Source organism: Podarcis liolepis (assembly GCF_965112155.1).
Source record: "Podarcis liolepis genome assembly, chromosome: 3".
In the NCBI taxonomy this organism is placed as follows: domain Eukaryota; kingdom Metazoa; phylum Chordata; class Lepidosauria; order Squamata; family Lacertidae; genus Podarcis; species Podarcis liolepis.
In genome coordinates this window covers 7,242,927-7,268,897 of record NC_139557.1, presented here as the reverse complement: position 1 = coordinate 7,268,897, position 25,971 = coordinate 7,242,927, and the positions used below count along the sequence as shown (strand labels likewise).

Below are 25,971 nucleotides of genomic sequence, written 5' to 3'. Positions count from 1 at the left end.
AATGAACAAATTCCTAGGATTTTGCACACTCTCCAGTGGGAGAAAGCACCCAGCAAAGTTTTAAACATTCACAGAGTTAAGCAGCAGTATAGTGTGGGAATATGGGTTGTTAGACCCCTTTGCATATCCCCTTTAATCTGCCTACAGCATTTGTCCCTCTCTCTACCCCTCTGGCAACGAATAGACCACACTCTCAAGTAAATTTAAAAGCTTTACTTACAAAATCCAAAGGTGTTATTCCATGCAGCAGTAAGGAGAACACAATTAGATTACTTTTGCTTACCAAATATAAAAAGATGGTTTCAAGCAGGGGTCAGCAAACTTTTTCAGCAAGGGGCCGGTCCACTGTCCCTCAGACTTTGTGGGGGGGGGCAGACTATATTTTGAAGAAAAAAATGAACAAATTCCTATGCCCCACAAATAACCCAGAGATGCATTTTAAATAAAAGTACATATTCTACTCATGTCAAAACATGCTGATTCCCGGACCGTCTGCGGGCCGGATTGAGAAGGCGATTAGGCCGCATCTGGCCCCTGGGCTTTAGGTTGCCTACCCCTGATCTAGCAGAAGGAAAGCTCTGATCCTAAACCACCTCTGCCTTGTGCGACAGCGTTGGGAGAAGAAAAAAAACAAGGAGTGAACCCTACACAAATCCGGTGTGGTGTCCTTAAGATGGTTGGATGGCTTCTTGTACGCCTCTTTCTGGCAACTCCTTCAGCCCAGCTGGTGCCAAACGTATTGCTCTGCTATCCTTTGGACCACATCAGCAAGGTGGGGTGGTGGTCTTGTCATCCGGGCAGCCCAGGGTCTACATACACACTGCCTAGGCTTGCACCCTGGGGAGATCACTTTGGTGGTGCTTGTGCAGTGATTTGAGTTCACCCCAGGAGGCACACTCCATTGTCTCTTGAGACAGATGGTTGTCAACCACAAGCAACAGAGCCACTACAATGCCAGGGAAAACCCTCTGCTCTCTGCAGTTCCGAGTGGCCGTTGGCCATCACTTTTGATTATCACCCGCATCTCTCTTCTGCTGTGTGTACATGCATTGAAAGGGAGCAGTTGCTAACAGGTTCTTAAGGTGAAGTATGTCTATTGGGTGCACGCATGTCAAGCCACCACATTCAATCTGCATGCGGTCATCATGTTTCCCCACTCCCAACACATAAGTGCTTTCTGTACAGGATATTTGTAAAGTCTCAGGCAGTCCTCAGAGGGCATGCATGCCTATTTATCACCCTGCAAGTTGTATACGAGGTGGAACGTTTGGCTAGACTTCTTTCTAGGACACTCATAAAAATAAACGAAGGCAACGGAGCCTTAATTTATTGGATGTTCAGCTTTAGCGGTTGTTCTCGGTAGGTCATTCTCCTTACAAGTGGCCAGGAATTATGACAGCTTGTACTTTCCCATGAGAACTATATGTAGAAACAGGTAATTAGGACTGCCACTCAAGTGTTTTCTAACAGACAGGAGCGCAGCACAGTTGGGGCTTGATGCTAACTGCTCTGACTGGTGAAACCTTTCTCCCAGCACCCTAGATTCAAATGAACAACATTTATAATGGTAAGTTCTTTGCAAAATAGAAGGCAAATATTGTGTTATGGGGAAAGCATCAACTGATAGCTCTTTGGAGAATCAAAAGAATAGCAGAGAATTCAAAAGAAAAAAACCCTCTTCTGTACTTTCTAAATATTAATAGTTTTGTTTCTGTAGGGAAAATCATGTCTACCGTATCCGTCCCCTTTCTGAATTGTGCGTCCCACAGTTATAGCATTTATTTTAAAAGTATGCTTGTTAAGGAAAATGTTTGTCCCCTCCCCCCCAAAATTGTTTGTTGAATGCTAAATATGATGCTTAAAGTAGTCACCGTACACAAAAACATTTTTTAGACTGCAATCCTATAGACATTTTCCTGGGGTTTACTTCTGAGTAAACATAGATTGGATTGTGCTGGTGATAGCCATGTGTGTGTGTGAGAGAGAATCCAAAATTGGTTATATCAACTTTGATTTCTGTTTTGTTTTGGAAATTTACCGGAATGTACACCAAAGCTATTTAATTTTACTTTCAGATGAACACAGAGATGAATGTTTGATGGAATTCCCATCTTTTTACACTAGTACTGCTCTGTCAGTCTTTACCAGCCATGTGACACCACATAATGTAACAGGTGACACATTCCCCATCAGCTTATTTCTGTGCCAGGAAAAGTTTCTTCTGCTTAATTGTTTCAATTCATCCGGCTGCCAGTACAGAAGCAGAGTCAGGAAAAAGCTAGCAGTTTTGGTCTGGGAGTTTCTTCAGCAATCGTAACACTGAACTTGCGGAAGGGCAATCCTAGCCAAATCATCTCAAAATATGTCCCTTCGATTTGTTGAGATGGTAAAGCATTTATAACTCAGCTCGACAGAGCACAGTGCAATGACACTATAAACTTACAGTTACGAAAGGTCCGTCTTTCTTCAGTTTGCAAGAATACAATGCCCCTTATTTTCCAAAAATTACCTGGCTGGAGTAAATTACAGTAGCAATAATTTAACAACTGTGGGAGAGGCCATAAAACTTTCTGCCCCTTATTAACTACTGTGTGACTATTAGGTTTATGGAGGATGTTAACATTGCACAATAGGAGGAGAGAGGGGGAAACCCCCATTGTAAACAAGCCTCCAAACTGTTGGAAAGCAATTTTCCCCATGAGAGGTAAAGGGGGCCTTGCCAACTTCTCTGAGGTATGTGAGGGGTCATGCGCCAATCATCTAAAGCAAGTCAATTCCCTGCTGCTAAGTAAATAAACTTAATTGCAAATTTGTGGCGTACTGAGACATTTTAAAGTAAGCACGCCATCCAGAACGCCGAAATCTCCATTCTAAGTTCATGGAGAAAGAAAACGGCCTCTTTAAAAATCAGCTTGCTGCTCACGGCTCCCCTGAACAGCGCCTCCAGGCAAGTGGTTAAAAATACGATTTTTATAAACAAACCTGACATTGCAAACTTAATGCAAAACCCTATGCATATATCATAACTTACGCGTTCGCAACTTGTTTAAATTAGAGCCAGAAAGAGGGTGTGTGTGTGTGTGTAGGGAGGGAGCAAGCAAGAAGGAAACAGAATTGGCAGATTAACTCTTTCTTAAACAATGCTCACAAGGCGGTAGTGTACTTTGCAGCTTCAGATGTGGCTCCACTAGCTGTGCTCTGGTTACTGGTCTCCTATGTTTCTACACTTAAGGATGTCCCAGCGCTTTTTGTTCACAGCTCCTCTATACAGAGTTCAGCTCAGCTCTGAGAAAAGGGGTGCGCACGTGTCTTTCCCCCCTTTCCCCCCACTTCCATTTACCAGAGCCTATTACTGCCATATTGGCACAGTCACAGGAATCTAAGGGTATGTTCACAAGAGTCTTGGAATGCTGTGGGACCATTCTGCATCTGCTGCCTTTTCAAATTCTGTTCACCACTGAGTCAGGGCAGGGCTGCCTTCACCTGATGATTCGCTGCCCCATGCCAAACTCCAACTCAGTGAAGTGGTCGTCGGCGCATGGGCCATCACCTGCCATAGCTGTCAACTTACAGATTTGAAAATAAGGGACCAGCAGCCTCGAAAATAAGGGATCAGCAGCCAAAATAAGGGATGTTGCTATTGTAAAGAGTTACATACATTGGTAGGATTGACAGATGCTGTCAATCCGGCATGAGGCGGTTGTGGCGCCGCCATGGCTGCTGAAGCGCCGCCCTTCTGCGTCCCTCCCCATCCCCTCCTCTTCCTCCTCCCTCAGGCCGCTTCCTCAGCTGCCACCACCTCTGGGCTCGTGGCTGGTGTGGGCAAGAGTCTCTCTCCCTCCCCCCCTCTCTCAGGCGGGGAAGGGCCGATGGAACTCCTCGCGCCAGGACGACGGCGCCAGCACGCACTCTCTCTTGCGCGGAGGACCCCGAGCCGCTGCTTCCCTCCTGAGCCGGGCGAGCATGAAACCCGGGAAATTTAAGGGACATCATCAATAAGGGACAGCAGCGGGACATGGTGCTAGGATAAGGGAATTTCCCGCCAAATAAGGGACAGTTGACAGCTATGTCACTTGCACATACGCAAAAGCCTCCTAAACTGTTCACACCACAGTGTAACCACACCTTCCATTTTCTGGAAGCTGGTTTGAGGTTAGGCGCGTCAGTGGGGAGCATTTCTCAAGCCACAGATGGAATGTGGCTAATATAATGTGAAGCCGGCTTCAAACTCCAGTGGACGGAGTGCGCTGGAAATGCAGCAAATACTGATGTAAATGCAACCAGAGTGGGAAGGTACAGGATTATTATTTTTTTGTTCTTGTCTTCCTGCATGTGCCTGTTCAAAGGAACCCATGCTGTTCAGCTGAAGTGTTCTTGGCTAGAGTTAAGTAGAATAAATTTCTTTTTAAAAGCCACCAAACAAAGCATAATTTAACTGAATAAAAACAGTCTATTGTGTAAACTCAGAAATGTTTCCAGATCTGTTTTATAGAAGCAAAATCCAGAGGTTCTGTTAGTCAATCTGCATATGAGCAAAGCTAGGCTTGAGCATCAAGCCATTAGGGGTTCTGTGTAGTATTTAGATTTGATTCGTTTCACCATACCGTGACGTGATTCACAAATATTAAACCATAGTTTAAAGCAAACTGTTGCTGTTGTTTAATGTGAAAAAGCAGCATACTGGATCCTACTGCTCAAAAGTTCCCATAGTGTTCCCCGCTTCCCTCGCTGTGCCTTGTCCAGACCTGGATTCATGGTTCATTTGCTCCAAACAAACCATGAGTGGTAACTGATATTTGTTTGTGGATTGCTACTTGTGCATACCCTCCAACATTTCTCTGATGAAAATAGGGCCGTCCCATTCCATAATGATAATTTTACTATTTATACCTCACACATCTTACTGGGTTGCCCAACCATTCTGGGCAGCTTCCAACATATATAAAAACATAATAAAACGTTAAACATTAAAAAATTTCCCTATACAGGAATGCCTTCAGATGGTTCAGGGGTCAGATAACTCCATAAAGGTAAAGGGACCCCTGACTATTAGGTCCAGTTGTGGCCAACTCTGGGGTTGCGGTGCTCATCTCGCTTTATTGGCCAAGGGAGCCGGCGTACAGCTTCTGGGTCATGTGGCCAGCGTGACTAAGCCGCTTCTGGTGAACCAGAGCAGCGCACGGAAACGCCGTTTACCTTCCCATCGGAGCAGTCCGGAGCCAACCTGGTAGCGCAGTTGGCTCTGGCTGGCTTCAGGAGCTGCTCGCTGCTGTAGCGCCCACCATTTTGCCTCGCTGGAAGTCCCCATACGATGTGTCTTGTGCCGTTGAACCAATCACACAACATTCATTCCCTACTAATAAATCTACAACACTTAAAATATTAATCCGGGGACATTAAATGAAATCCGGGGACGGATTTTGTCCGGGGACAGATTTGTAAATCCGGGGACTGTCCCTGGGAAATGGGGACATCTGGTAACCATACTCTACAGGGAAGGAAACATTTTGTGAAGAGGTCCAGGAACTAATCCAAACATCCCAGAGACATCCTGATTCTAGACCAGGATGGTTGCCATATTTGGCATTAGGGAACTGGAATTTCCAGAAGGGCTTCTCCTTTGTGTGCCGTCTTGTGGTGTCATCCAAGGTCATTTTATACCACAGGTATAATAAGGAAGATAATGAGCTGTGGTCACATGTAATGATGCTGGGATCCAGGTAATAGAAGAAGCATTCTTATTGCTCCTTCCTCTTCGTTGGCTGACTGTAGATCATTTGCACATCAAATGCAGATAACGTTTCCAAGTTTGGCATAGCCGTGGCTCTTTTGGGTAATGAAGATTAGGTTACAGTGCCCCCTATATCAAAATGGCCAAACCTAGCTAGAAATTCCTAAAGAGAGGCTAGGTTCAAGGAAATGTCTCATTTTAGTTAAACGAGGAAACTCCATCTTTGGTCTGCTTCATCTGGGAGGCTTTGTTAAGCTTCTGTCTGAGATAGATCATCTCTCAGTCCAGACAAGGGCTTCGTTTTTACAATAAATATTGAGAAAATGTGGGGGAAAGAGAAAGAGAAACTCACAAGCTCAACTGGTTGTCAAAGACCTCTTTAAATAGTTTTACAGATGAGTAAGTTGCAGATCTAGACAGCAGACTTTTAAATCATTGTAAAGTTGACACAAACTGATCCTACTCATAATTGAGTATGGTTTTCGTTTTTTTGTTCTGTTTATTACTTTAAGGCTCCTGACAATTACAAATAGTTTGCATTTAGTCTCAATTGTGTTCTGAGCTGATTGCATTGTCACAATCCATTTATCTCAACCTCGTAGCAGGGTCTTACATTTTTTTAACCCCCACCCTGTTCCTGAAAATTTCTAGCAGACTAGCCTGCTAGACAGCCTACAAAAAAGGGCTACCTAACATTCTCTTGTTGTTTGGGATGTGGTAGCTTTTGAACCAACGTAGTTAAGAGTAGTAACCCCAGCAGTAGCATACAGATAGGGAGATCTTAACAATTTTTCTCTACCTTGCAGGAAATGTCTTAAAGGACCAATTCCTATCCAAGTTATTTTGAAGTGTGCTAATACTGTACAATATGAATTGGATTTTTTAAAAAAATGAACAAAAAAACACCCACTATTGTTCATTTTCTGTTGTGTACAGAGTTAAACTCAAGATAATTTTGTTCTAAACAGTATCAAAGACCCAAACAGCTACTACAACGAAACAATCTGGTTTGCCAGAAAACTGTAGATCACATTGTTTCTCTAGCAAGAACAAAATGTTCATGTGTCCTGGTAACTGTATGTACTTTTACGACCCTTAATCAAAATAATTAGGATCAATGTGATACGTGGAACTGTTAGGCTTTTCAGAAGACATATTCTGCAATCTTTCTAAGGTCTATTCAAAAGCAGTTCTCAGACCTCACACAGTTGATCATAACTGGGATTTCACTGAGGATTTAAACAAGTAACATCAAGTAAACTACTGATTGCAAAGGATGCCTTGGGAATGTAACCCAGTTTGCTGCTTTGTCCCGCTGCATGAAAACAAATTGTCAGGTGTAAGTTCAGACAATTTATTCTGGTGACTGTTAGGATACTAATTTATTAGCTTAAGAAAGGCAGGAGTTCGTGGCAAGTGGCTTGGGAGTTACATGCAAACATTAGGATACTTATATGGTCCACGTAAGACTCCCCAATTTTGTTTTATTTTTAAATCATGTTCCTAGCACTTCTCATGTAATTTCACGACCAGTTCTTTGGGGATTCACTTTTGAATAAGCGTTATAGCATCATGCTGCATGTTTGCAGATGGGGTAGAGGAATCAGAAAAAGAAGGCATGTTAAAACCAAAGTCCAAACTAAATATTAATAATGATTGATAATGATTGTGTAAACATATTTCACAGGCTACATCAAATTCTTAATTGATGGAAACAATTTCAAAATGTGCTCCGAAAGGATCTCTTCTATTGTTGGAGAAGCATATTATTGCCAATCTACATGTGTTAAAAATATGTTAATTACATGCAACTGTGTATATGAAATAGGTGGCATTTGTATATCAACATGATGGCTGAATATGGGCTTAGTAGTAAATAAATTCAAAGAGTTTGCAAAAAGCGTCCACCCGAAGGAACACAACACAGTCTATCAATACTTTCTGTGTCACTTTGGGGAAAAAAAACACTCGCCCACCTCTCCCTAATTTTAGGGCATTTCGCGCTTGACCGTGCTATGCCGTCGTGTCTTTGGGACAGGGGCACGGCAGGAATTTCCCCCACTTGACTGATTGGCTGTTGCCATTGGGTTTCGCCTGCCGTGTAGCAATTCGTCACAACTTGCAAGGTTGCGGATAGGCACTGGTTCAGGTGATAGGGATGGGAGAACCGTTTCGCCATCTCTATGTGAAGGGTTTTCTGTTAAAGAAATCCAGGGACTCAACTTGGTTTGGTCAACCCCTGAAAGGGGTTTGTGCATGTTCCTGAGTCCAGGGGAGCATCTGGGGGAGTGAACAGAGTCTATTCCCAGGCTTTTCACCTGCCTCAGGTGTTCACCCTTGGCTGACCTATGAGAGAGCTCTGGGTCAGCGCTACCTGCAAGGGTGTAGGGAGCTACTTGAATCAGAGCCTATGCAACCACTCACTTTTCTGTAATCAATAAAGTTGTGGCCTAAATTCTGCCAAAAACCAAAACTATAATTTAAGCCAAATGTGTCTTTATTTAAGGGGAAGGTCAGTGTGGTGTAGTGGTTAAGAGCAGGGGACTCATAATCTGGTGAATCGGGTTCGCTTCCCCACTCCTCCACATGCAGCTGCTGGGTGACCTTGGGCCAGTCACACTTCTTTGAAGTCTCTCAGCCCCACTCACACCTCACAGAGTGTCTGTTGTGGGGGAGGAAGGGAAAGGAGATTGTTAGCCGCTTTGAGAGTCCTTCGGGTAGTGATAAAGTGGGATATCAAATCCAAACTCCTCCTCCTCCTCCTCCTCCTCCTCCTCCTCCTCTTCTTCTTCTCCTTCTCTTCTTCTTCTTCTTCTCTGGGTGTGAACATGCAACATATATTCTTACTGTTTGCATCTGATGCACGGAGTGTTCTGTCAAATAATTGTTCTCCTATTTGATCTAGAGATTGCTGTAGAATTCAGGGCAGAAGGCTGCTTTCAACATTAGCAGGCACCAAAGCTTTAAAAATTATAAAGCAAAATCTGAAAAACTTAAGAAACAATGATTTGTGTGCATGTAAAATTTGCTGGTGGAGATATACGTGGAGAGAGATTCCGTTTTAAATGCCATAGATATTTCCTTACTGGGATATAACACTCTTCCAACCCTCTTTTTAAAATTAATTATAAATGTTAGAAGAGGAGCAACTTACTCAGTAGACAATGCTCTAGTACGTCACCAGCATTGTCATAATGATGCATTAATGTAATGGATCATCAGAGACTTGTCAGAGAGAAGATTTATTACCCCCCAAATACTTCAAGGAGGTAGGAAAGTATCAAGAATGGAGTTGACTGACTGTTTATTTTGCTAAACTAAGGACTTTTAAAGTAAGCTTAAAAATCCTTTTTTCACTTCAGGAAATAGCTGAAAGGAAAGGACCCCAGACCAAAAAAAGAAAAGAAAAGGGGTTTAAGTCAACAACATGATGAGGACTCAGGAGGCATCATAAATGCCTCGGAAGATATCCTACTTGCTGCAATAGAGTTTACATAAGGTCTCTGAAGCACAGAGTTTTATACAAAACACACTCAATGTTTCCAATGAATATTTTAAAAGTTAAATTTAACAAATGTTAACTGGGTTTCTCTGTGTATTTATTTCTAAAAATGAACTGGTTATACTTAGTTACGAAAAGCAACACAGAGATAAGTGGAAGAGATACCGCTGGCCATTGTAAATAATCTTTCACAGCCTTATGTATACTTGCATTCAGCATCTCAGAATACTCCCTTGCTGGATAAAGTTTGTTTATACGTTATACATCTGCTTTGTAGTAAGTTTGGTTTGGTACAGATCAGGTTTTGTGCCAGTATCTAGCCTTTGATAGAGTCAACCATCTGCTCTGGGCTACATTCCCAAGCAACTCAACTCCGAGAAGACCTGGTCCCAGCATGTCAGAAGCTTCTGCCAGCCTCACAGCATCCATGAGCACCTCTTAACTGTTTTGCACCCTCTTGAGCTCTGTCTTCAAAGTTCTTTTCAACTTTCCCTTACAGCTTTTGGTTTGGTACAGTTCATAAGATGTACTTCAGAGCGTCCACACACATCCACAAAGTCACACATTCCTAACCATTAACAACCCCAGGGATTTGCAACTGATAAGAGCCCGCACATGTTGGACTCTACAAAAAAATGTAATGTCAAAACGAAAAAGAAAAGAAAGAAGTTGCTTAGTGTGTATCATGGAAGTAGGAATGTGTGTACGGATAGGGCGGAAGAGAACAGGATGAGGGACACAGATTGCAGCACACTGTGTACACACCTAACTTAAGCAGGCAAATAAATAAATTGGACTGCGCATAGCAGGACCCGGATCCTTGTACATATGTGAGCATTCCCACATGACAGACAACACAGGCCTTAAAGCAAAGATCCCCTGAGAGAGTTGGAGGAAAGAGAAAGAGGGACATCCCACTGCAAAGTGCCTTTGGTATGAGCCAAGAAATTGGTCTAAACCACTGAGGCTAGGGCTTGCCGATCAGAAGGTCGGCGGAACGAATCCCCATGACGGGGTGAGCTCCTGTTGCTCGGTCCCTGCTCCTGCCAACCTAGCAGTTTGAAAGCACGTTAGAGTGCAAATAGATAAATAGGTACCTTCCAGCGGGAAGGTAAATGGCATTTCCATGCGCTGCTCTGGTTCACCAGAAGCGGCTTAGTCATGCTGGCCACATGACTTCGAAAAACTGTCTGTGGACAAACGCCGGCTCCCTCGGCTTGTAAAACGAGATGAGCGCCACAACCCCAGAGTCGGCCACGACTGGACCTAAAGCCAGGGGTCCCTTTACCTTTACCTAGCCAGGAAGGTAGGGCTCCACTTTGTTCTCAGTCCAAATAACAAAGAAGTGCTTCTAGCGGGGTTTTCTTCTAAATCTGAGCAACCCTTTTAGCCTTTTGCTTTTTAAGTGGTAGGGAAAAAAATCCGAATGACTGATTCTCACACTGAAACTCCTTTTACTTTGCTGAAGAAGCAGCCCCAGTGCAGAGAAGAAGAAGGAAAAAATGCCACATCAGTCCCAACAGTTCAACATTAAACAGTTCAGTGTTAACATGAAACATAGCCAGTGAGCAGTCAAAATGGAGATGGGGGCAAGAGACAGATGAGAGCTGAAAGTAAATATGGGCCCAGGGCATGGTCCAAAGGCGCAGCAGGCACCAACTCTGCTAAAGCTAAGCAGGCCTGTGTCTGGTTACTGCCTGCATGGAAGACTGCCTGGGAACCCTATGTAGACATGTGTGATTTCCCCCAGGAAGGCAGGATATAAATTTTGTGTTAAATAGTATGCTAGACACAGTTGCCCATGGTGTGTACATTCATCCCAATATCATATGTGGAGTGTTCAGGCGCGTGAGTGAGGTTAACACTTTGTGCAGCGTATATAGCTGCCACAAAATGTTGGCCACCCCTGCTGCCCCGGTCATGCTGCTCCCCATCCCAAAATTTGAGGCAGCAGCAGAAAGGGATACTCCTCCTCCCTTTAGAAAGAATTAATGGCTGGGGTCAAGCAGCTGAGTGCAAGGCCCATTGAAGCATCACTCAAAGTTCCAGGCACACAACGAAGATGGCAGGCACAGCTGGGACCTCAGCCAGCACTTCAACGAACAGTGTACCTGGTCTCATGATCCTGGCTCTAGATATTTTTTTAATATTTGGGGGGAAGGGGCATTGCATCCCATGCCAAGAGGTGAGACGGCGGCCATTTTCTGCTGTGTTTCCAACCTTAGTTTGTCATAAAAATGCTTAGTCAAGCATTTTGAACGGAACAAATTCATACACCAAAGCAAATAATCACATATTTTGGTCCTTTGAAGGTATCTGATGTGCTACTTTCTCCGGCAGACCCAAGTTGGACTAATTTCATAGCAATTTCATATTTGATAACGATGATCAGAACCACATTTGCCTAAAGAGGAATGGTCCCACCATTCACAGTTACCCATTTTCATTCTTAATCAACCATGAAAATTTCAAGAGGGTGTAAGAGCTGACAGTTTTTGAGTTCCATTTTATGTCCAGTATTTCAATGCTGAAGGTTTGAGATCTAGCTAGTTTTCCTACATATTTAACAAGCACCAGCTGGTTTTAAAGCCCAGGTCAGTGGACTGCCCCATTGTTCAAGTTTTCAAAGGGATATCAATTAAGTTGACAACATTTTACAATGGCCAGGGATCTAAAGAACTATTTTAGGTGTGCCCAAGGGCATTTTAAAAACCTTTTCTCACAGCAAGCTCCTATGCCATATCACAGAGTGTTTTCAAAAATCAGGAAAAAAAAACCAGGATCAATAACAGCTGCATTACAAAGACAAACAGAATAATAATAAAAAAAACAGTTGCACAGGTGGATTTGGTTGCCAATGTCCTATGAGGAAACTATCAAGTGAAAACTTTTAATGCTCAACAATAAAAAAATTATAAAAATATTGGGAAACATTTTCTGCAGGAGCACACCAAAACAGACGGGGTCATTTCGAAAGCCCACTCAGTTTCAAAAGAGGTGTGCTATGTGGTATAGAAAGCTGCTTTTAAAAAAAGGAACATAAGCTTAAAGCCCCATTTGACGTGCAAAACTAATTGTTCAGCAATTTGAATCTTGGTTCATAGTAGTAGTAGTAATGTCCATTGAACCATTTCTACTAAGAAGTAACCCCCATTGAATTTAATGGGGCTTACTACCACATATGTAGGGTTAGGGTTGCTGTGTTAGTTTTGTTTCAAAATTCTTAGAAGTGTGCTGCATGACTCAAAGTACTGTTACCAATCTGGATGCAATATTTTCTGGAAAGCTTTCCTAAAGAAAAGCAAAGAAAAGCAAATACATTCAGAACCAGGATCACTGAGATTTTTGCACTTAGTAAAGGGCTTGTCTGGTTAAGTAAGTTATGTGAAACCCAAAACAGCCCTGTTTTTCAAGGTATACTTCATTGTTCCAGCTTATTTGTTCACCGCCACCTGTCTCCCACACATTACAGCACCGAGTGCGCGTTTCAAAACAAAAGTAATAACACAATTGTCTCACACCACACATATTCCCAGTGGAAATTAAAATGCATGCTTTTTCTCATCATTCTTTATTTAACAACTGGGAGGGTTTTAATATTCGAAACTCAGCAAGAAAATTGTCAGGAAACACAGAGATGCCTTCTGAGATTTCAAATTCCACTTTCATTGTTTTCCTTTCATTTTAGGTGAGTGTTTGTTTTCCAGCCAAGTGACTGCATCCTGTGATGGAATGATGGCTAATGGGATTTTCTGCGATGATTTCTCAGTCAATTATAGCACTAGAAGACCTATGCAGATGGATATGAAATCATCCCCAATGAAATCATTCCTGTTTCTAATTGCAGGAAGAATAAAAAAAACACACACACAAAAACACCCAAAACCATCTAGCCAGGGGTCCTGCACACGTGAAAGAAGGCTTGAGGAAGATGAACTGGAAACCTACACATGCAACCGCTGTAGTATATATGGAACCCCCCTCTCCTCAAATCCAGCTTCTAGGACCGTGCATGTGGAGGCCTTTTAGAAAATCAACTACAAGGCCAGTTACCTTTTAAGGAAGGAGAACAGAGAACAGAGTGGACCTGATTTTGGCTTTTCTTCCTATTCCTCTTTTCTCAATGAACTGTTGAGCAACACAGTTCACACAAGCACAGATAGATCAGGGCCTACATCTTTTGCCAGGCTTATTGTTACGGAGCACATTTCAGATCTATTTCTCTATCATATAAGGGTGCTTCAAATGCTTCATTTCTCCCCTTGCACATATAAGGAAGCAGCTATATCCAGAGATGTTTTGTATAACATTGCTAATATGAGGCCCATAAATGTGAAGAACCGAAGACAGGAAAAATGAGAAACAGAGATGAAACTGGAACTGGGATATTTCTCCATCACTAGCATAGTTCCCCTCTGAATTAAGACTTGTGTGCACATACTGTAGGCTTCCCAAACATTTGTGAGTGTAATATAACATTACAGATAAACTCGCTCTGTGGTGATAAATTCACTCTACTGTAATTAAAAACAACACTTTTACCCAGAATAAACACCAACATTCTTTGTTAAAAAATTGTTGCTGCGCCATACACCGCTCTGTTTTAATTTAGAGAGCATTCGCTGCTGATTCTTTAAAAAAAGCAATAACTTTTCAACTTTTTTTAATAAAAAAAATAACCTGCTGAAATTTCAGATTGAAAGAAAATTCAGTCTGTGATTTCAGGATGTTTTGTGCAACAGCAGGGGTGATGGGAATGAAGCAAGACCATGTTTTAAAAGTGCACTGTTTGTGCGGTACATTAAAATGTGTACTGCATTTGCTAAAATGACACATTTGGGGGGGCGGCGGCGAAGCAACTGTGGAGTTAGTACATGCAGTTCTGAGATATAAGTCATCGAGAATTCAGGCCATATCTTCCAGAGTGAATCATCTCTTGTCTGCATGGAAGATGGCATGCATAACCTGTTTACTGAAAGCTTTATCACCGAGGAAATACAATTCTAAGCACCATCATGTTGAGCACCTTTAACATTTGCAATTCCCTTGAAAAAAAACCCACAGTAAGTAAGTCCATAGATGTAAATAGAAATAGGAGAGCTGTATTGCCTTCCTTATGCGAATATTACGGCACACATGTCAACAGTTGTGTGCGGGAAGTCAGTTTAAAAATGAGCTATTGATGATTCAGAGTCCAATTTATTAATAAAAGCGCAGCACAAGGGCAATTTATGACACACACACACACACACACACACACACCCTGCTGGAAGGTTAAGTCCCGAAGATGCTCCCCTGGTCTTTTACTTCTTGCACAACGCCCTATGGGTTTTTCTGAAAGTGTAGGATGCTAACACAAAAGGGGTGGGCCCTATTTCTGTTGTCGGTGGTGCTGTGGTCTAAACCACAGAGCCTAGGGCTTGCCGATCAGAAGGTCGGCGGCTTGAATCCCCGCGACGGGTGAGCTCCTGTTGTTCGGTCCCTGATCCTGCCAACCTAGCAGTTTGAAAGCACGTCCAAGTGCAAGTAGATAAATAGGTACTGCTCTGGCGGGAAGGTAAACAGTGTTTCCTTGCGCTGCTCTGGTTCACCAGAAGTGGCTTAGTCATGCTGGCCACATGACCCGGAAGCTGTCTGCAGACAAAATCAGCTCCCTTGGCCAATAAAGCGAGATACGCACGCAACCCCAGAGTCGTCCGTGACTAGACCTAGATCAGAAGTACCTTTATCTTTATGGGAATAATGCACTTGAAGCATTTATCAGGCACAGGATTCAGCTGCAGCAGCTAAAGTCTGTCCACAGGATCAGGCTGTATATCAGATGCAGCTTATCAAACACACATTGTTTTTTACTAGAACCCCAAGAACTACCAACTAGAAAGTGGATACAGAGTTTTCCTCTCCCTGTCTCAGTCACATTGAATTCAATGGCGCTTACTTTCAAGTACCATATTTTTCGCTCTATAACACGCACCCGACCATAACACGCACGTAGTTTTTAGAGGAGGAAAATCCGTAGGCATGCCACCCATAGGCATTCCCTCCATAACACGCACAGACATTTCCCCTTACTTTCTAGGAGGAAAAAAGTGAGTGTTATGGTGCAGAAAATACGGTAGGTGTTATAGGTCTGCAACCTATTTTTTCCCCCCTTTGAGCATATGATGGAAAATGTTGGCTTTTGAGTCTTCTAACACCACTATCACTGTCAAACCACCCCTTTCCTCCTAGGCCTTTCTCATTAAAAAAATCTGATGTTCTATTTCATTATATATTCCTGTTACTAAAATGTCATTAACCAAGTGGTGTATTAACTGATGATGTTAAGCTGGTTAGCGGGAGAATGTAAGTGTCACTTTGATGACATAAAGTGGCTGTTATGATTATATAATATCAATTATTCCTTCAGAAACTGCATTAGTTCTGAACCAGTGTAGTTGGAGGGAGGTTAATCCCCCCACAAGGCATTTGTCTAATATTTATTATTAACAGTAAAATCTACTTTGGATTAAACCTAGATTTTTAATAACTTTAATAACTTTTAATAACTTTTCACCCTTGGAAACACTATACCTGCCTCTCAGTTCCTCTGGATGCTGTCACATCAGAGGAGAGTGTCTTCCTCACTTTACTGCTTCTACAGAATCCAGGTTTATGGGCTGCATATTTGAAGAAACAATAAACACATTTTAAAGAGCAAATCAAATTTAGAAGTACTAGACACTCCATGAAAGCCTTGTACATAGTTTTTACAACTTCTTTTATCTGAAGGGCTTAAACTTTGTGAAATACTCAACCTGTTTCAAAATGTTTTCCCCCAACGCCTTACTGAGACACAGGGACCGAGAGGATGCGAAAGGGTGTGGAGTCAGGTCGTGTGAGGAGATTTTATTAGCTATACACAGGGTGACACAGAAACTCCAGAAAATGAGGCAAATCAAATAAATAAATAAAGAGTAAAAAATTCTTCCGAAAGCAAAGTGGAAACGCAAGTTTTGATTCTGTTTTATAAACAAATATGTGATCATTAAAAAATAAACTTGGGATGGAGGTATTGCCAATCTTGGTCCTCTCAGCTCCTCTTTCATCCAACCTTAAATTCCATATTTCTGCAGCGATTTATACTTAAAAAAAAGAAAAAGTGAATCCTCTTGAAAATTCAGCATTTAGTGCAACATTCAGAGGATAGCGTGTTTGCTTCACCTTTTGTTCCAGAAAGTGTGAATTTTACAGATTCACTTTTAAATGTGAACTGAATCAACCCCCCCATCCCTACTGAAAAATAAATAAACAGGACAGTCCTAGAGTTGTATACTTACAGACAAGCCCCTCAGACTTCAGTGGGACTTACGTCCAGGTAAAAGTGCATAGAATTAAAGCCAAAATCTCTCAAAGAGTTCTTTTCAAATATAAGCCTATTTAAAACATGGGTGGGCAAACTAAGGCCCAGGGGCCGGATCTGCCCCAATCGCCTTCTAAATCCGGCTTGCGGATGGTCCGGTAATCAGCGTGTTTTTACATGAGTAGAATGTGTGCTTTTATTTAAAATGCATCTCTGGGTTATTTGTGGGGCATAGGAATTTGTTCACCCCCCCAAAAAAAGTATAGTCCGTCTGCCCCCCCCAAGAACTGAGGGAGAGTGGACCAGCCCCCTGCTGAAAAAGTTTGCTGACCCGATTTAAAATAATCCACATAATCATACAATTTTCAAAGCTATGTTGTAATCAATAAGGTCTCTTTCACAAGGAAAGGTTTTAATGAGTATTGTTACAGACCCACTCCTAAACCAGCCATGTTGTGATGGCATCCACAGCACTGTTATCAAGATATGTACACCAGTACCTCATTTAAAAACATGAAACCAACCCCCCCCCCAAAAAAAAACCAACCCAGAAAAAGGATTGCCTTAAACTATGGCATTTTGTGATCCTTGTGTACATCAAGGAACCATCTGTCATGGAGCTCAGCCCAGTTTCCAGTTCCACCATGTTTTCATGATGAATGCAAACATTTAAAAATACACGTGCGTTTCAAACCTCACCATTTTAATCAGCACACAGCACAGGTCTACGGCAGAGGCTTGTGAAAAATCGTACCGGGAGAAGTGACCCCACCATATATGTTCACGTCAGATCACAACAATATTCCCAAAGAATTCCATATTGGCATCAACTTAATGAATTACTAGTTTATAATAATAAATCTTTCTGGAATTAATTACAATGGGAAGGAATTGCAATAAATAATTACAATTGTGGATGTCCGTGGTGTAGGAAACACATCAGGCTTTCATTTTCTAAAATGTCTATGATGATTGATTGATTGATTGATTGATTGATTGATTGTCACATTGTTTTAGGAAGGAAGTACTTGATTTTGGTTGAATTGCAGTTTTCATGTTGAATTTCCTATTATACATTTTTAGCAAGTTAAATGTTGATCACTAGAAAGCAAGAAGAATCCTTTTAAGAATATGAAGCCACATGAACCAAACCCCTGCAGTTGAGGTTCCATGCAAAGCGGAGCAAGAAGTCAATAAAAGCAGGAGTTGGAAACCTTGGCCCTGGGACCCAAATGTCACCTGGCCTCGGGACTCTAGCCAGAGCATGACGTACCTGGTCTGCTGTGCCCCTGCCTTGAGTGAGTTCACCAAACTCACTCCTTGAGCTGCGATGTCTCGATCATACTTGGATGGAGCACAGAGAGAAATGTTGGATAACCTATAAAATAATTAGAACTGTATGCTTTTAACGGATCAATCAATTAAATAACTATATTTAAATGGCTCCCAACATGAGTTTGACCAAACTGAGGGAGGCAGTGGAAGACATGAGTACCTGGCGTGCTCTGGTCCATGGGGTCACGAAGAGTCGGACACGACTAAATGACTCAACAACAACAACAACAAAATTAAATGAATAACATATTACCCAAACTTCAATATAGGCACCTTCTTAAAATAGCTTGACATTCTGGAAACAAACTTAGTTGGTCTCTAAGGTGCTACTTAGGGATGCAGGTGGCGCTGTGGGTTAAACCACAGAGCCTAGGTCTTGCTGATCAGAGGGTCGGCGGTTCGAATCCCTGTGATGGGGTTCGAAAACATGTCAAAGTGCAAGTAGATAAATAGGTACCGCTCCGGCAGGAAGGTAAACGGTGTTTCCGTGCGCTGCTCTGGTTCGCCAGAAGTGGCTTAGTCATGCTGGCCACATGACCCAGAAGCTGTACGCCAGCTCCCTCAGCCAATAAAGTGAGATGAGCGCCGCAACCCCAGAGTCGGTCACGACTGGACCTAATGGTCAGGGGTCCCTTTACCCTTTACCTTTTAAGGTGCAACTGGACAATTTTTTTTATTTATTTAACCTAAGCTTCCTGAACCTTAGCCCTCCAGATGTTTTTGGCCTACAACTCCCATGATCCCTAGCTAGCAGGACCAGTGGTCAGGGATGATAGGGATTGTAGTCTCAAAACATCTGGAGGGCCAAGGTTGAGGAAGCCTGATTTAGCCAAAAGCTGTTAACCTGGCACAATGGTCACATTCTTTGTGAAGTCACCTAAAGGATTCCAAATAGACCAAACAAAAAACCCCTCTTAGATCTGCCCAATCTTGTTTGCCCTCCTTTGTTAATATTAAGGTAAAGGTACCCCTGCCCGTACGGGCCAGTCGTGTCCGACTCTAGGGTTGTGTGCCCATCTCACTTAAGAGGCCGGGGGCCAGCGCTGTCCGGAGACACTTCCGGGTCACGTGGCCAGCGTGACGAAGCTGCTCTGGCGAGCCAGCACCAGTGCAGCACACAGAAACACCGTTTACCTTCCCGCTATAAAGCGGTACCTATTTATCTACTTGCACTTAGGGGTGCTTTCGAACTGCTAGGTGGGCAGGAGCTGGGACTGAAAGACGGGAGCTCACCCAGCCGCGGGGATTCGAACCACCGACCATGCGATCGGCAAGCCCTAGGCACTGAGGTTTTACCCACAGCGCCACCCGCGTCCCTAGTTGTTAATATTGGCAACCAGCAATTAAGGATGCATGCCAATATTAAATAAGGTTTGCACAGTTAATTAAAGCACGCTTTTTACCTAGCACAACAAATCCACAAACTTAAAAACTTTAAAAGTGACTTTTTTTAGTGCTTATCCATCCACTTGGGCATTTTTTTTATCTATTGCAACATCTTTGACTTCTGTGGTGCTAATAAAAATAGTTCACTAGAAAAGAAAAATCCTTAGAAAATGGCATCCTGATTGGGAAAAGTTCAACAAAGCTTGGAAAGGATTGCATTACAGGACAATTCATCTGCATCAATCGCATAACTAGGCAAAGAAAATGAGACACTGAATTACTGGAAGAAACGAAATGAACTAAAACAGGCATGCTGATTGTCTGAAAGAGGTGCTAGAATTGTATGGTATTGTGCAACAATTTGTTGTTTAGTTGTGTCCGACTCTTCGTGACCCCCTGGACCAGAGAACGCCAGGCACTCCTGTCTTCCACTGCCTCCCGCAGTTTGGTCAGACTCATGTTTGTGGCTTCGAGAACACTGTCCACCCATCTCATCTTCTGTCACCCCCTTCTCCTTGTGCCCTCCATCTTTCCCAACATCAGGGTCTTTTCCAGGGAGTCTTCTCTTCTCATGAAGTGGCCAAGGTCTTGGAGCCTCAGCTTCAGGATCTGTCCTTCCAGTGAGCACTCAGGGCTGATTTCCTTCAGAATGGATAGGTTTGATCTTCTTGCAGTCCATGGGACTCTCAAGAGTCTCCTCCAGCACCAGAATTCAAAAGCATTAATTCTTCGGTGATCAGCCTTCTTTATAGTCAAGCCTTCACTTCGATACATCACTACTGGGAAAACCATAGCTTTTACTATACTGACCTTTGTTGGCAAGGTGATGTCTCTACTTTTTAAGATGCTGTCTAGGTTTGTCATTACACACCCTATCACACACTTGGTTTCAAGATGGGAGGGTTCATGAGGCAATGCCAACTTGCATGACATGTGCCAGTTGAACCAGCCTAAATGACCCACAGATTCCTCCTTGCCTCCATGTATGTCTTTGGCAGGGAGGTCGGGATAGGCAGCCGGAGACGCCAACCTTTTCATATGTGCTTTTTAATCTGTGAGGAGGGTTGCTTGAAGTACCCTTAAGCAAAGAATCCCATCCCATCCCATGAATTTGGTCCCAAACTTTCCAATCAGTTGACTCTTTACAAAGAATAGCTTCTTGGTGAGAAAACAAATGCCCAAATCAAATAAACAAGCACAAAATAATAGTTGGGCAAATAGTTCAGGATCTGTCCTTCCAGTGAGCACTCAGGGCTGATTTCCTTCAAAATGGATAGGTTTGGTCTTCTTGCAGTCCATGGGATTCTCAAGAGTCTCCTCCAGCACCATAATTCAAAAGCATCAATTCTTCAACGATCAGCCTTCTTTATGGTTCAGCTCTCACTTCCATACATCACTACTGGGAAAACCATAGCTTTAACTATATGGACCTTCAACAATACTGCAAGAAATTTCTCAGACCATGTGAGAGAGATCAGAATTTGTGGGTTCCTCAAGCAAGCCTCTCTTACTGGTTGGCCTTAACCTGGAACAGACAGAGGCTGAAGACGCTCTCCCTCATCTTGCATGCTTCAGGTAAAGTGAAAATGTTGAGCAATGAGCCCCTTGAAGATCTTGGGGCTGCCATCCTTTCAAACTGATCCTGACACCAGTTTTCCCTTTCCTGCTAGTTGATTTATCAACATTCCATACTTTTTACCCCAGCTGTTCTGCATGCACTCCGTTGAACTGGGGTTTAGCAATAAGGATTCCGATTGGGTTTTTAAAAATGCTGGATGGATGGCGGCAAACAGATTGAGGTTGAATCCTGACAAGACAGAAGTACTGTTTCTGGGGGACAGGAGACGGGCAGGTGTGGGGGATTCCCTGGTCCTGAATGGGGTAACCGTGCCCCTGAAGGACCAGGTGCGCAGCCTGGGAGTCATTTTGGACTCACAGCTGTCCATGGAGGCACAGGTTAAATCCGTGTCCAGGGCAGCTGTGTACCAGCTCCATCTGGTACGTAGGTTGAGACCCTATCTGCCCACGGACTGCCTCGCCAGAGTGGTGCATGCTCTGGTTATCTCCCGCTTGGACTACTGCAATGCACTCTACGTGGGGCTACCTTTGAAGGTGACCCGGAAACTACAACTAATCCAGAATGCAGCAGCCAGACTGGTGACTGGGAACGGCCGCCGAGACCATATAACACCGGTCTTGAAAGACCTACATTGGCTCCCAGTACGTTTCCGAGCACAATTCAAAGTGTTGGTGCTGACCTTTAAAGCCCTAAACGGCCTCGGTCTAGTATACCTGAAGGAGCGTCTCCACCTCCATCGTTCTACCCGGACATTGAGGTCCAGCACCGAGGGCCTTCTGGCGGTTCCCTCACTGCGAGAAGCCAAGTTACAGGGAACCAGGCAGAGGGCCTTCTCGGTAGTGGCGCCCTCCCTGTGGAACGCCCTCCCACCAGATGTCAAAGAGAACAACAACTACCAGACTTTTAGAAGACATCTGAAGGCAGCCCTGTTTAGGGAAGCTTTTAATGTTTGATGTATCATAGTATTTTAATATTCTTTTGGAAGCCGCCCAGAGTGGCTGGGGAAACCCAGCCAGATGGGCGGGGTATAAATAATAAATTATTATTATTATTATTATTATTATTATTGCTTGTGATGGTACAGAAGTCCTACTTGTTTCCTCGCTATCAGATAGAAGGTGGACATTTTTCGTTCTTTCTACAAATCAGCAGGTTGATCATCTTCAGTCTTTCAAACAGATCCTGAAATGAATCAGAGCCTGATATATTTTCATATAGATCCTGGAATCACTATGCATTCAAAATAAAAAGTTGCCTCTGTGTGCGATTGTAGTATTACTACGGCTTTAGATAAAGAAGTCCCAACATTCTGGATTGTAGATTATTATAATTGTCATCATACCCATCCATCCATATTCACGAAAAGTGTTGGAAGCCTGCACATTCATATTCATTTTAGTTCAACTTGACTTGAATCATAAAAGGAATGTGAAGACAGAGAGCCTGTTGCTGAAATAAAGTTGATTTTCTCTCCCTCTCCCTGAAACTTGGGTTCATGACAGCTTTTTGTTGAGTAGGACATTAGCCTTTTGTAATTTATTGCTTTTAGATTAAATCTGGGGAAACTCAATATTGCAGTTGAATGATTAGAGCAATACCCCTTGGAGTAATAAATTTTCTGTGGTGCTGTGCATCTCCCGATCTTGTTTCCCTTCTAATTACATTTACATAAATGATATTCTGCAAAATTAAATTAACATTCCAACTGTTACACAGGCAACAAGAGACAAAAATAACTTACAAACCTGCAACTCTTAAGAAAATGTTGAGGTCTTTTCATGAACTGAATCCCAGCCATCCCTGAAGAGACAACTACACAGCTGCACATTATTCTTAGTTAACAACCAATCTAGATGCTTTTGTTCTGGTTTTGGAGACCCTGTTGTTGCAGAATCCTGGTTCCCAGAAAGCCTTATTAAATAAAAGATGGGTGACATTCCAATCTTCATTAACGAGTGTTTGGATAGTACTAAATTTGCTGTAGGCTTTGGCCTATGTCCTCTTCTACACTTTTATTATTTGGCTCTTATAAAGTGTACTTGTACACAACTTCATCGAGTTGCACATGAGTGTGGGGCTTTTTCCAGGGTGCTGAGGACACAATACTGTAAGAAGAGCTGATTCTCAAACAGAAGGGTATCCTTTCCCCCCCTTCTTAGAATGGTGCAAGATGCATAACCTAGATTACGGGGAAGAAATTTGGGTCTCAGGTTATTATTTCCCCAGTCATGGCAGCTCTAGAGGCAGGTGGTGGTGAGGTCAGCACCATACAGCAGGGGTCGGCAACCTCAGGCCCATGGGCTGGAAGTGGCCTACGAAGGCTGTTTAACCAGCCCCTGATCTGCTCCCGAACTGAGAAGAGAGTGGGGACTCTCTTCTGCGGCTCTGGAAATCACTTCTGCGCATGCCCAGACACCGGAAATCGCGTCTTCACATGTCCACGGTGCTGGAAATCGCTTCTGTGTATGCCCAAACACCGAAAGTCGCTTCTGCGCAGGCATGATTTTTGGCATCTGGGCATGTGCAGAAGCGATTTCCAGTGTCGCGCTGCGCCAGTCCAGCCCACAGAGGATCTCCACGGGAGTGATCCGGCCCATGCCATGCCCGGTAAGCTTTGCCAACCCCTGCCATACAGGCACACCGCTGCCAGCGGTTTTCCATGCAAGCATGCACTGATGACACCAGCAAGCTGCATAGGCGGTTGTTGACCATGTTCTTGCCCAGTTCTGACCTCACTGTCCCCTACCTCTAAATATGATTCCTACCTGCCACATTCCTACCAGAGGATGAATATTTTCTTATGAATTTAGCTCACTCAGTTCTCTTTGGCCCTGTGGACATTTATTTTTGGCTTGGCTCAAAGCCCATGCTTGTTCTCTGTTTCCCCCTACATTTTGGTGGCATGCTGATGGAAACAGCGTCGGCACGTTTACCTGTCCTAGTGTGGCTAGCAAGAAAATGCATCATTCATTCATTCATTCATTCATTCATTTACAAATCTAGAGACCTTTTGCCTGTACGCAAGCACACTTAAGCTGGCATATTACAATACAGTACACATTACCATAAGAAAATGGACTAAAAATAAAAGCAGCTACCAGCAATAAGCATTGAAAACCCCCTCAGGCACAGGCCCTAATTGCTGAATGTCACCTGGAATTAAACCAGTTTTTAGTAAGGGCTTTAAAATGGGCAAATAAAGGCAAATATCTGCTAGGAGAATGTTCCATAATCTGGTTGCCAGAAGTGTTAAGGCCTTGTCGCTTGTATACTTCTTTAGGACACTGGGTACAGCAAGACAAGATAAGACTCAAGCCTTGGGACATTCTTGAGCTGGTTCATATCACCCAGGCTTGTATTCTAGTTTCAAAGTTGAAATTAAATGCTTGGACTATTTCAGATTTATCCTGCCTCACCTGCCCCTGTTAACCAAAGTGACATGGTTCCATTTGTATTTTTTTAGCTTGTCAATTGAATGACACATTTCATTGAACCGCTTTGATTAGCTGGTCAGAACAAGACTTGTTACCAGCAGTTTCAGTTTACTGGAAGCAAAGTGACATTTAGCGGTGAACAGTTTCAGTTTGCCAATTAAAAAGCCCATGGCATTTTCAAATCAAAAGCTATAGGAATCAGATCCCAAGGGCTGAAGAGAGAGCTACGTGCGTTTGGCTTCTGAACTTCTTTTCAGACAAGCTGTTCACCCCACCCCAAAAAAATTCAGGGAACCTTAGAAATGGTCTCCAGTACAGCACTGTAAACTGAATGATGAAGAATAAAAGAAAGAGGAAAACTCTGATGTCTGCATCTATGGGAGTCCTTTCGATCATAGATTCATATTTCCACCCACCTCCAATTTTGTTGCCAGAAGTTTCAACCTTACTGCTTTTCAGCGCAATTAGAGATGCAAAACCCCTTGACATTTCCCCTGGGAAGACTGATACTACATTTGAACAGAAACCTCTCTCTTACTAAAAAAAAATACACGCCACTCCTATAAATTGCGTTGTCTTTGTAGGCATTTGCCAGACCTAATGATCAAGCCAGCCTGTAACATGCAAGTGGGCAGGAAACGTTAGAGAGGCTGATAAAACTCCCATCCCCCTAACTTATCTGCAAAGCCGTTCTTTGCCCTTATATAACCGCCTTGGCTATACTTAAGGATTAAATATAATAATTTTCAGCAACAGATGTTGGTGATCTCATCCAAGACCAAATGCCTTTTTAGACATTGTTTGGTTGTGCAACAACAAGCCAGAATTGTTGGCTTCAGATAAGTGAAAGCAAAATCTGTTTTCACTGGCGATAACTGAGCCCATTATCTATAAACATTCACATTTTGAAAACGGGATCAAAAGCTGCACAGGGACATGACTGTGTTAGGGAATGTGGTCTCCTCTTGCAAAAAAAGAAAAGGGGGGGGGAGACGGCAAGTATGTTGAAAACTGGCAGCATCTGATTTCCACAGCAGTAGTCTAGTTGTTCAAAAAGCACCATTAATTGCATGGAGCCTCTGGATGGGGAATTAATAGACTGTTTGAGACACAAATATATGGCGAAAACATCTGCAAAGACATGACAGGGAACATCCTCTGAGGAATAAAGTCAAGGAGGCCCTTCAATATGGCAGCTCCCCCCCCCCGCTTGTTTGAATGGATGGCTGACAGCTTCTAAAGGGCACCCCAGTCAAAAATCAATGTTGGGATGGATGGGGTTGGTATGGGTGGAATAAGCCTAGCTCTTTCATCAGGGAAACAGGGCAGTTTCAGTATCCTTTGCAGGAAGAGTAGCCTCATAAGAAGTCACACACTTTCAGAATACTAGCAGAGAGAATTAGCCAGTGAGTATACCACCAGCAAATGGCATTGGGGGGGGGGGGAGCACAGTATTGCCCTTTCTGTATTAATAACTTTCTTACACAGTTGTGCTTGTGGATAAAGCAGATCATGCTTCCAGCACATACAAGAGATGTCGGTGGAAGTTTCTTCCCCATGCGGCCACATCTGAATTCTGAAATGTGTATTAAATATGGCTGCTTCTGAAAGAGGAGTAAAAAAAAATGTAGGCATGGGGTAATTTATTTTTTCCTTCAAGAG

The 25,971-nt window shown here is 43.1% G+C and overlaps 1 long non-coding RNA gene across 1 annotated transcript; it reads left to right on the top strand.

The window, feature by feature from the left end:
- The first annotated feature begins 1,465 nt into the window (after positions 1-1,465).
- Positions 1,466-17,482, top strand: LOC310703224. The gene is made up of 2 exons (XR_014524010.1): positions 1,466-1,567; positions 12,922-17,482. It is a non-coding gene; the product is annotated as an uncharacterized lncRNA (long non-coding RNA).
- The last annotated feature ends 8,489 nt before the right edge of the window (positions 17,483-25,971 follow it).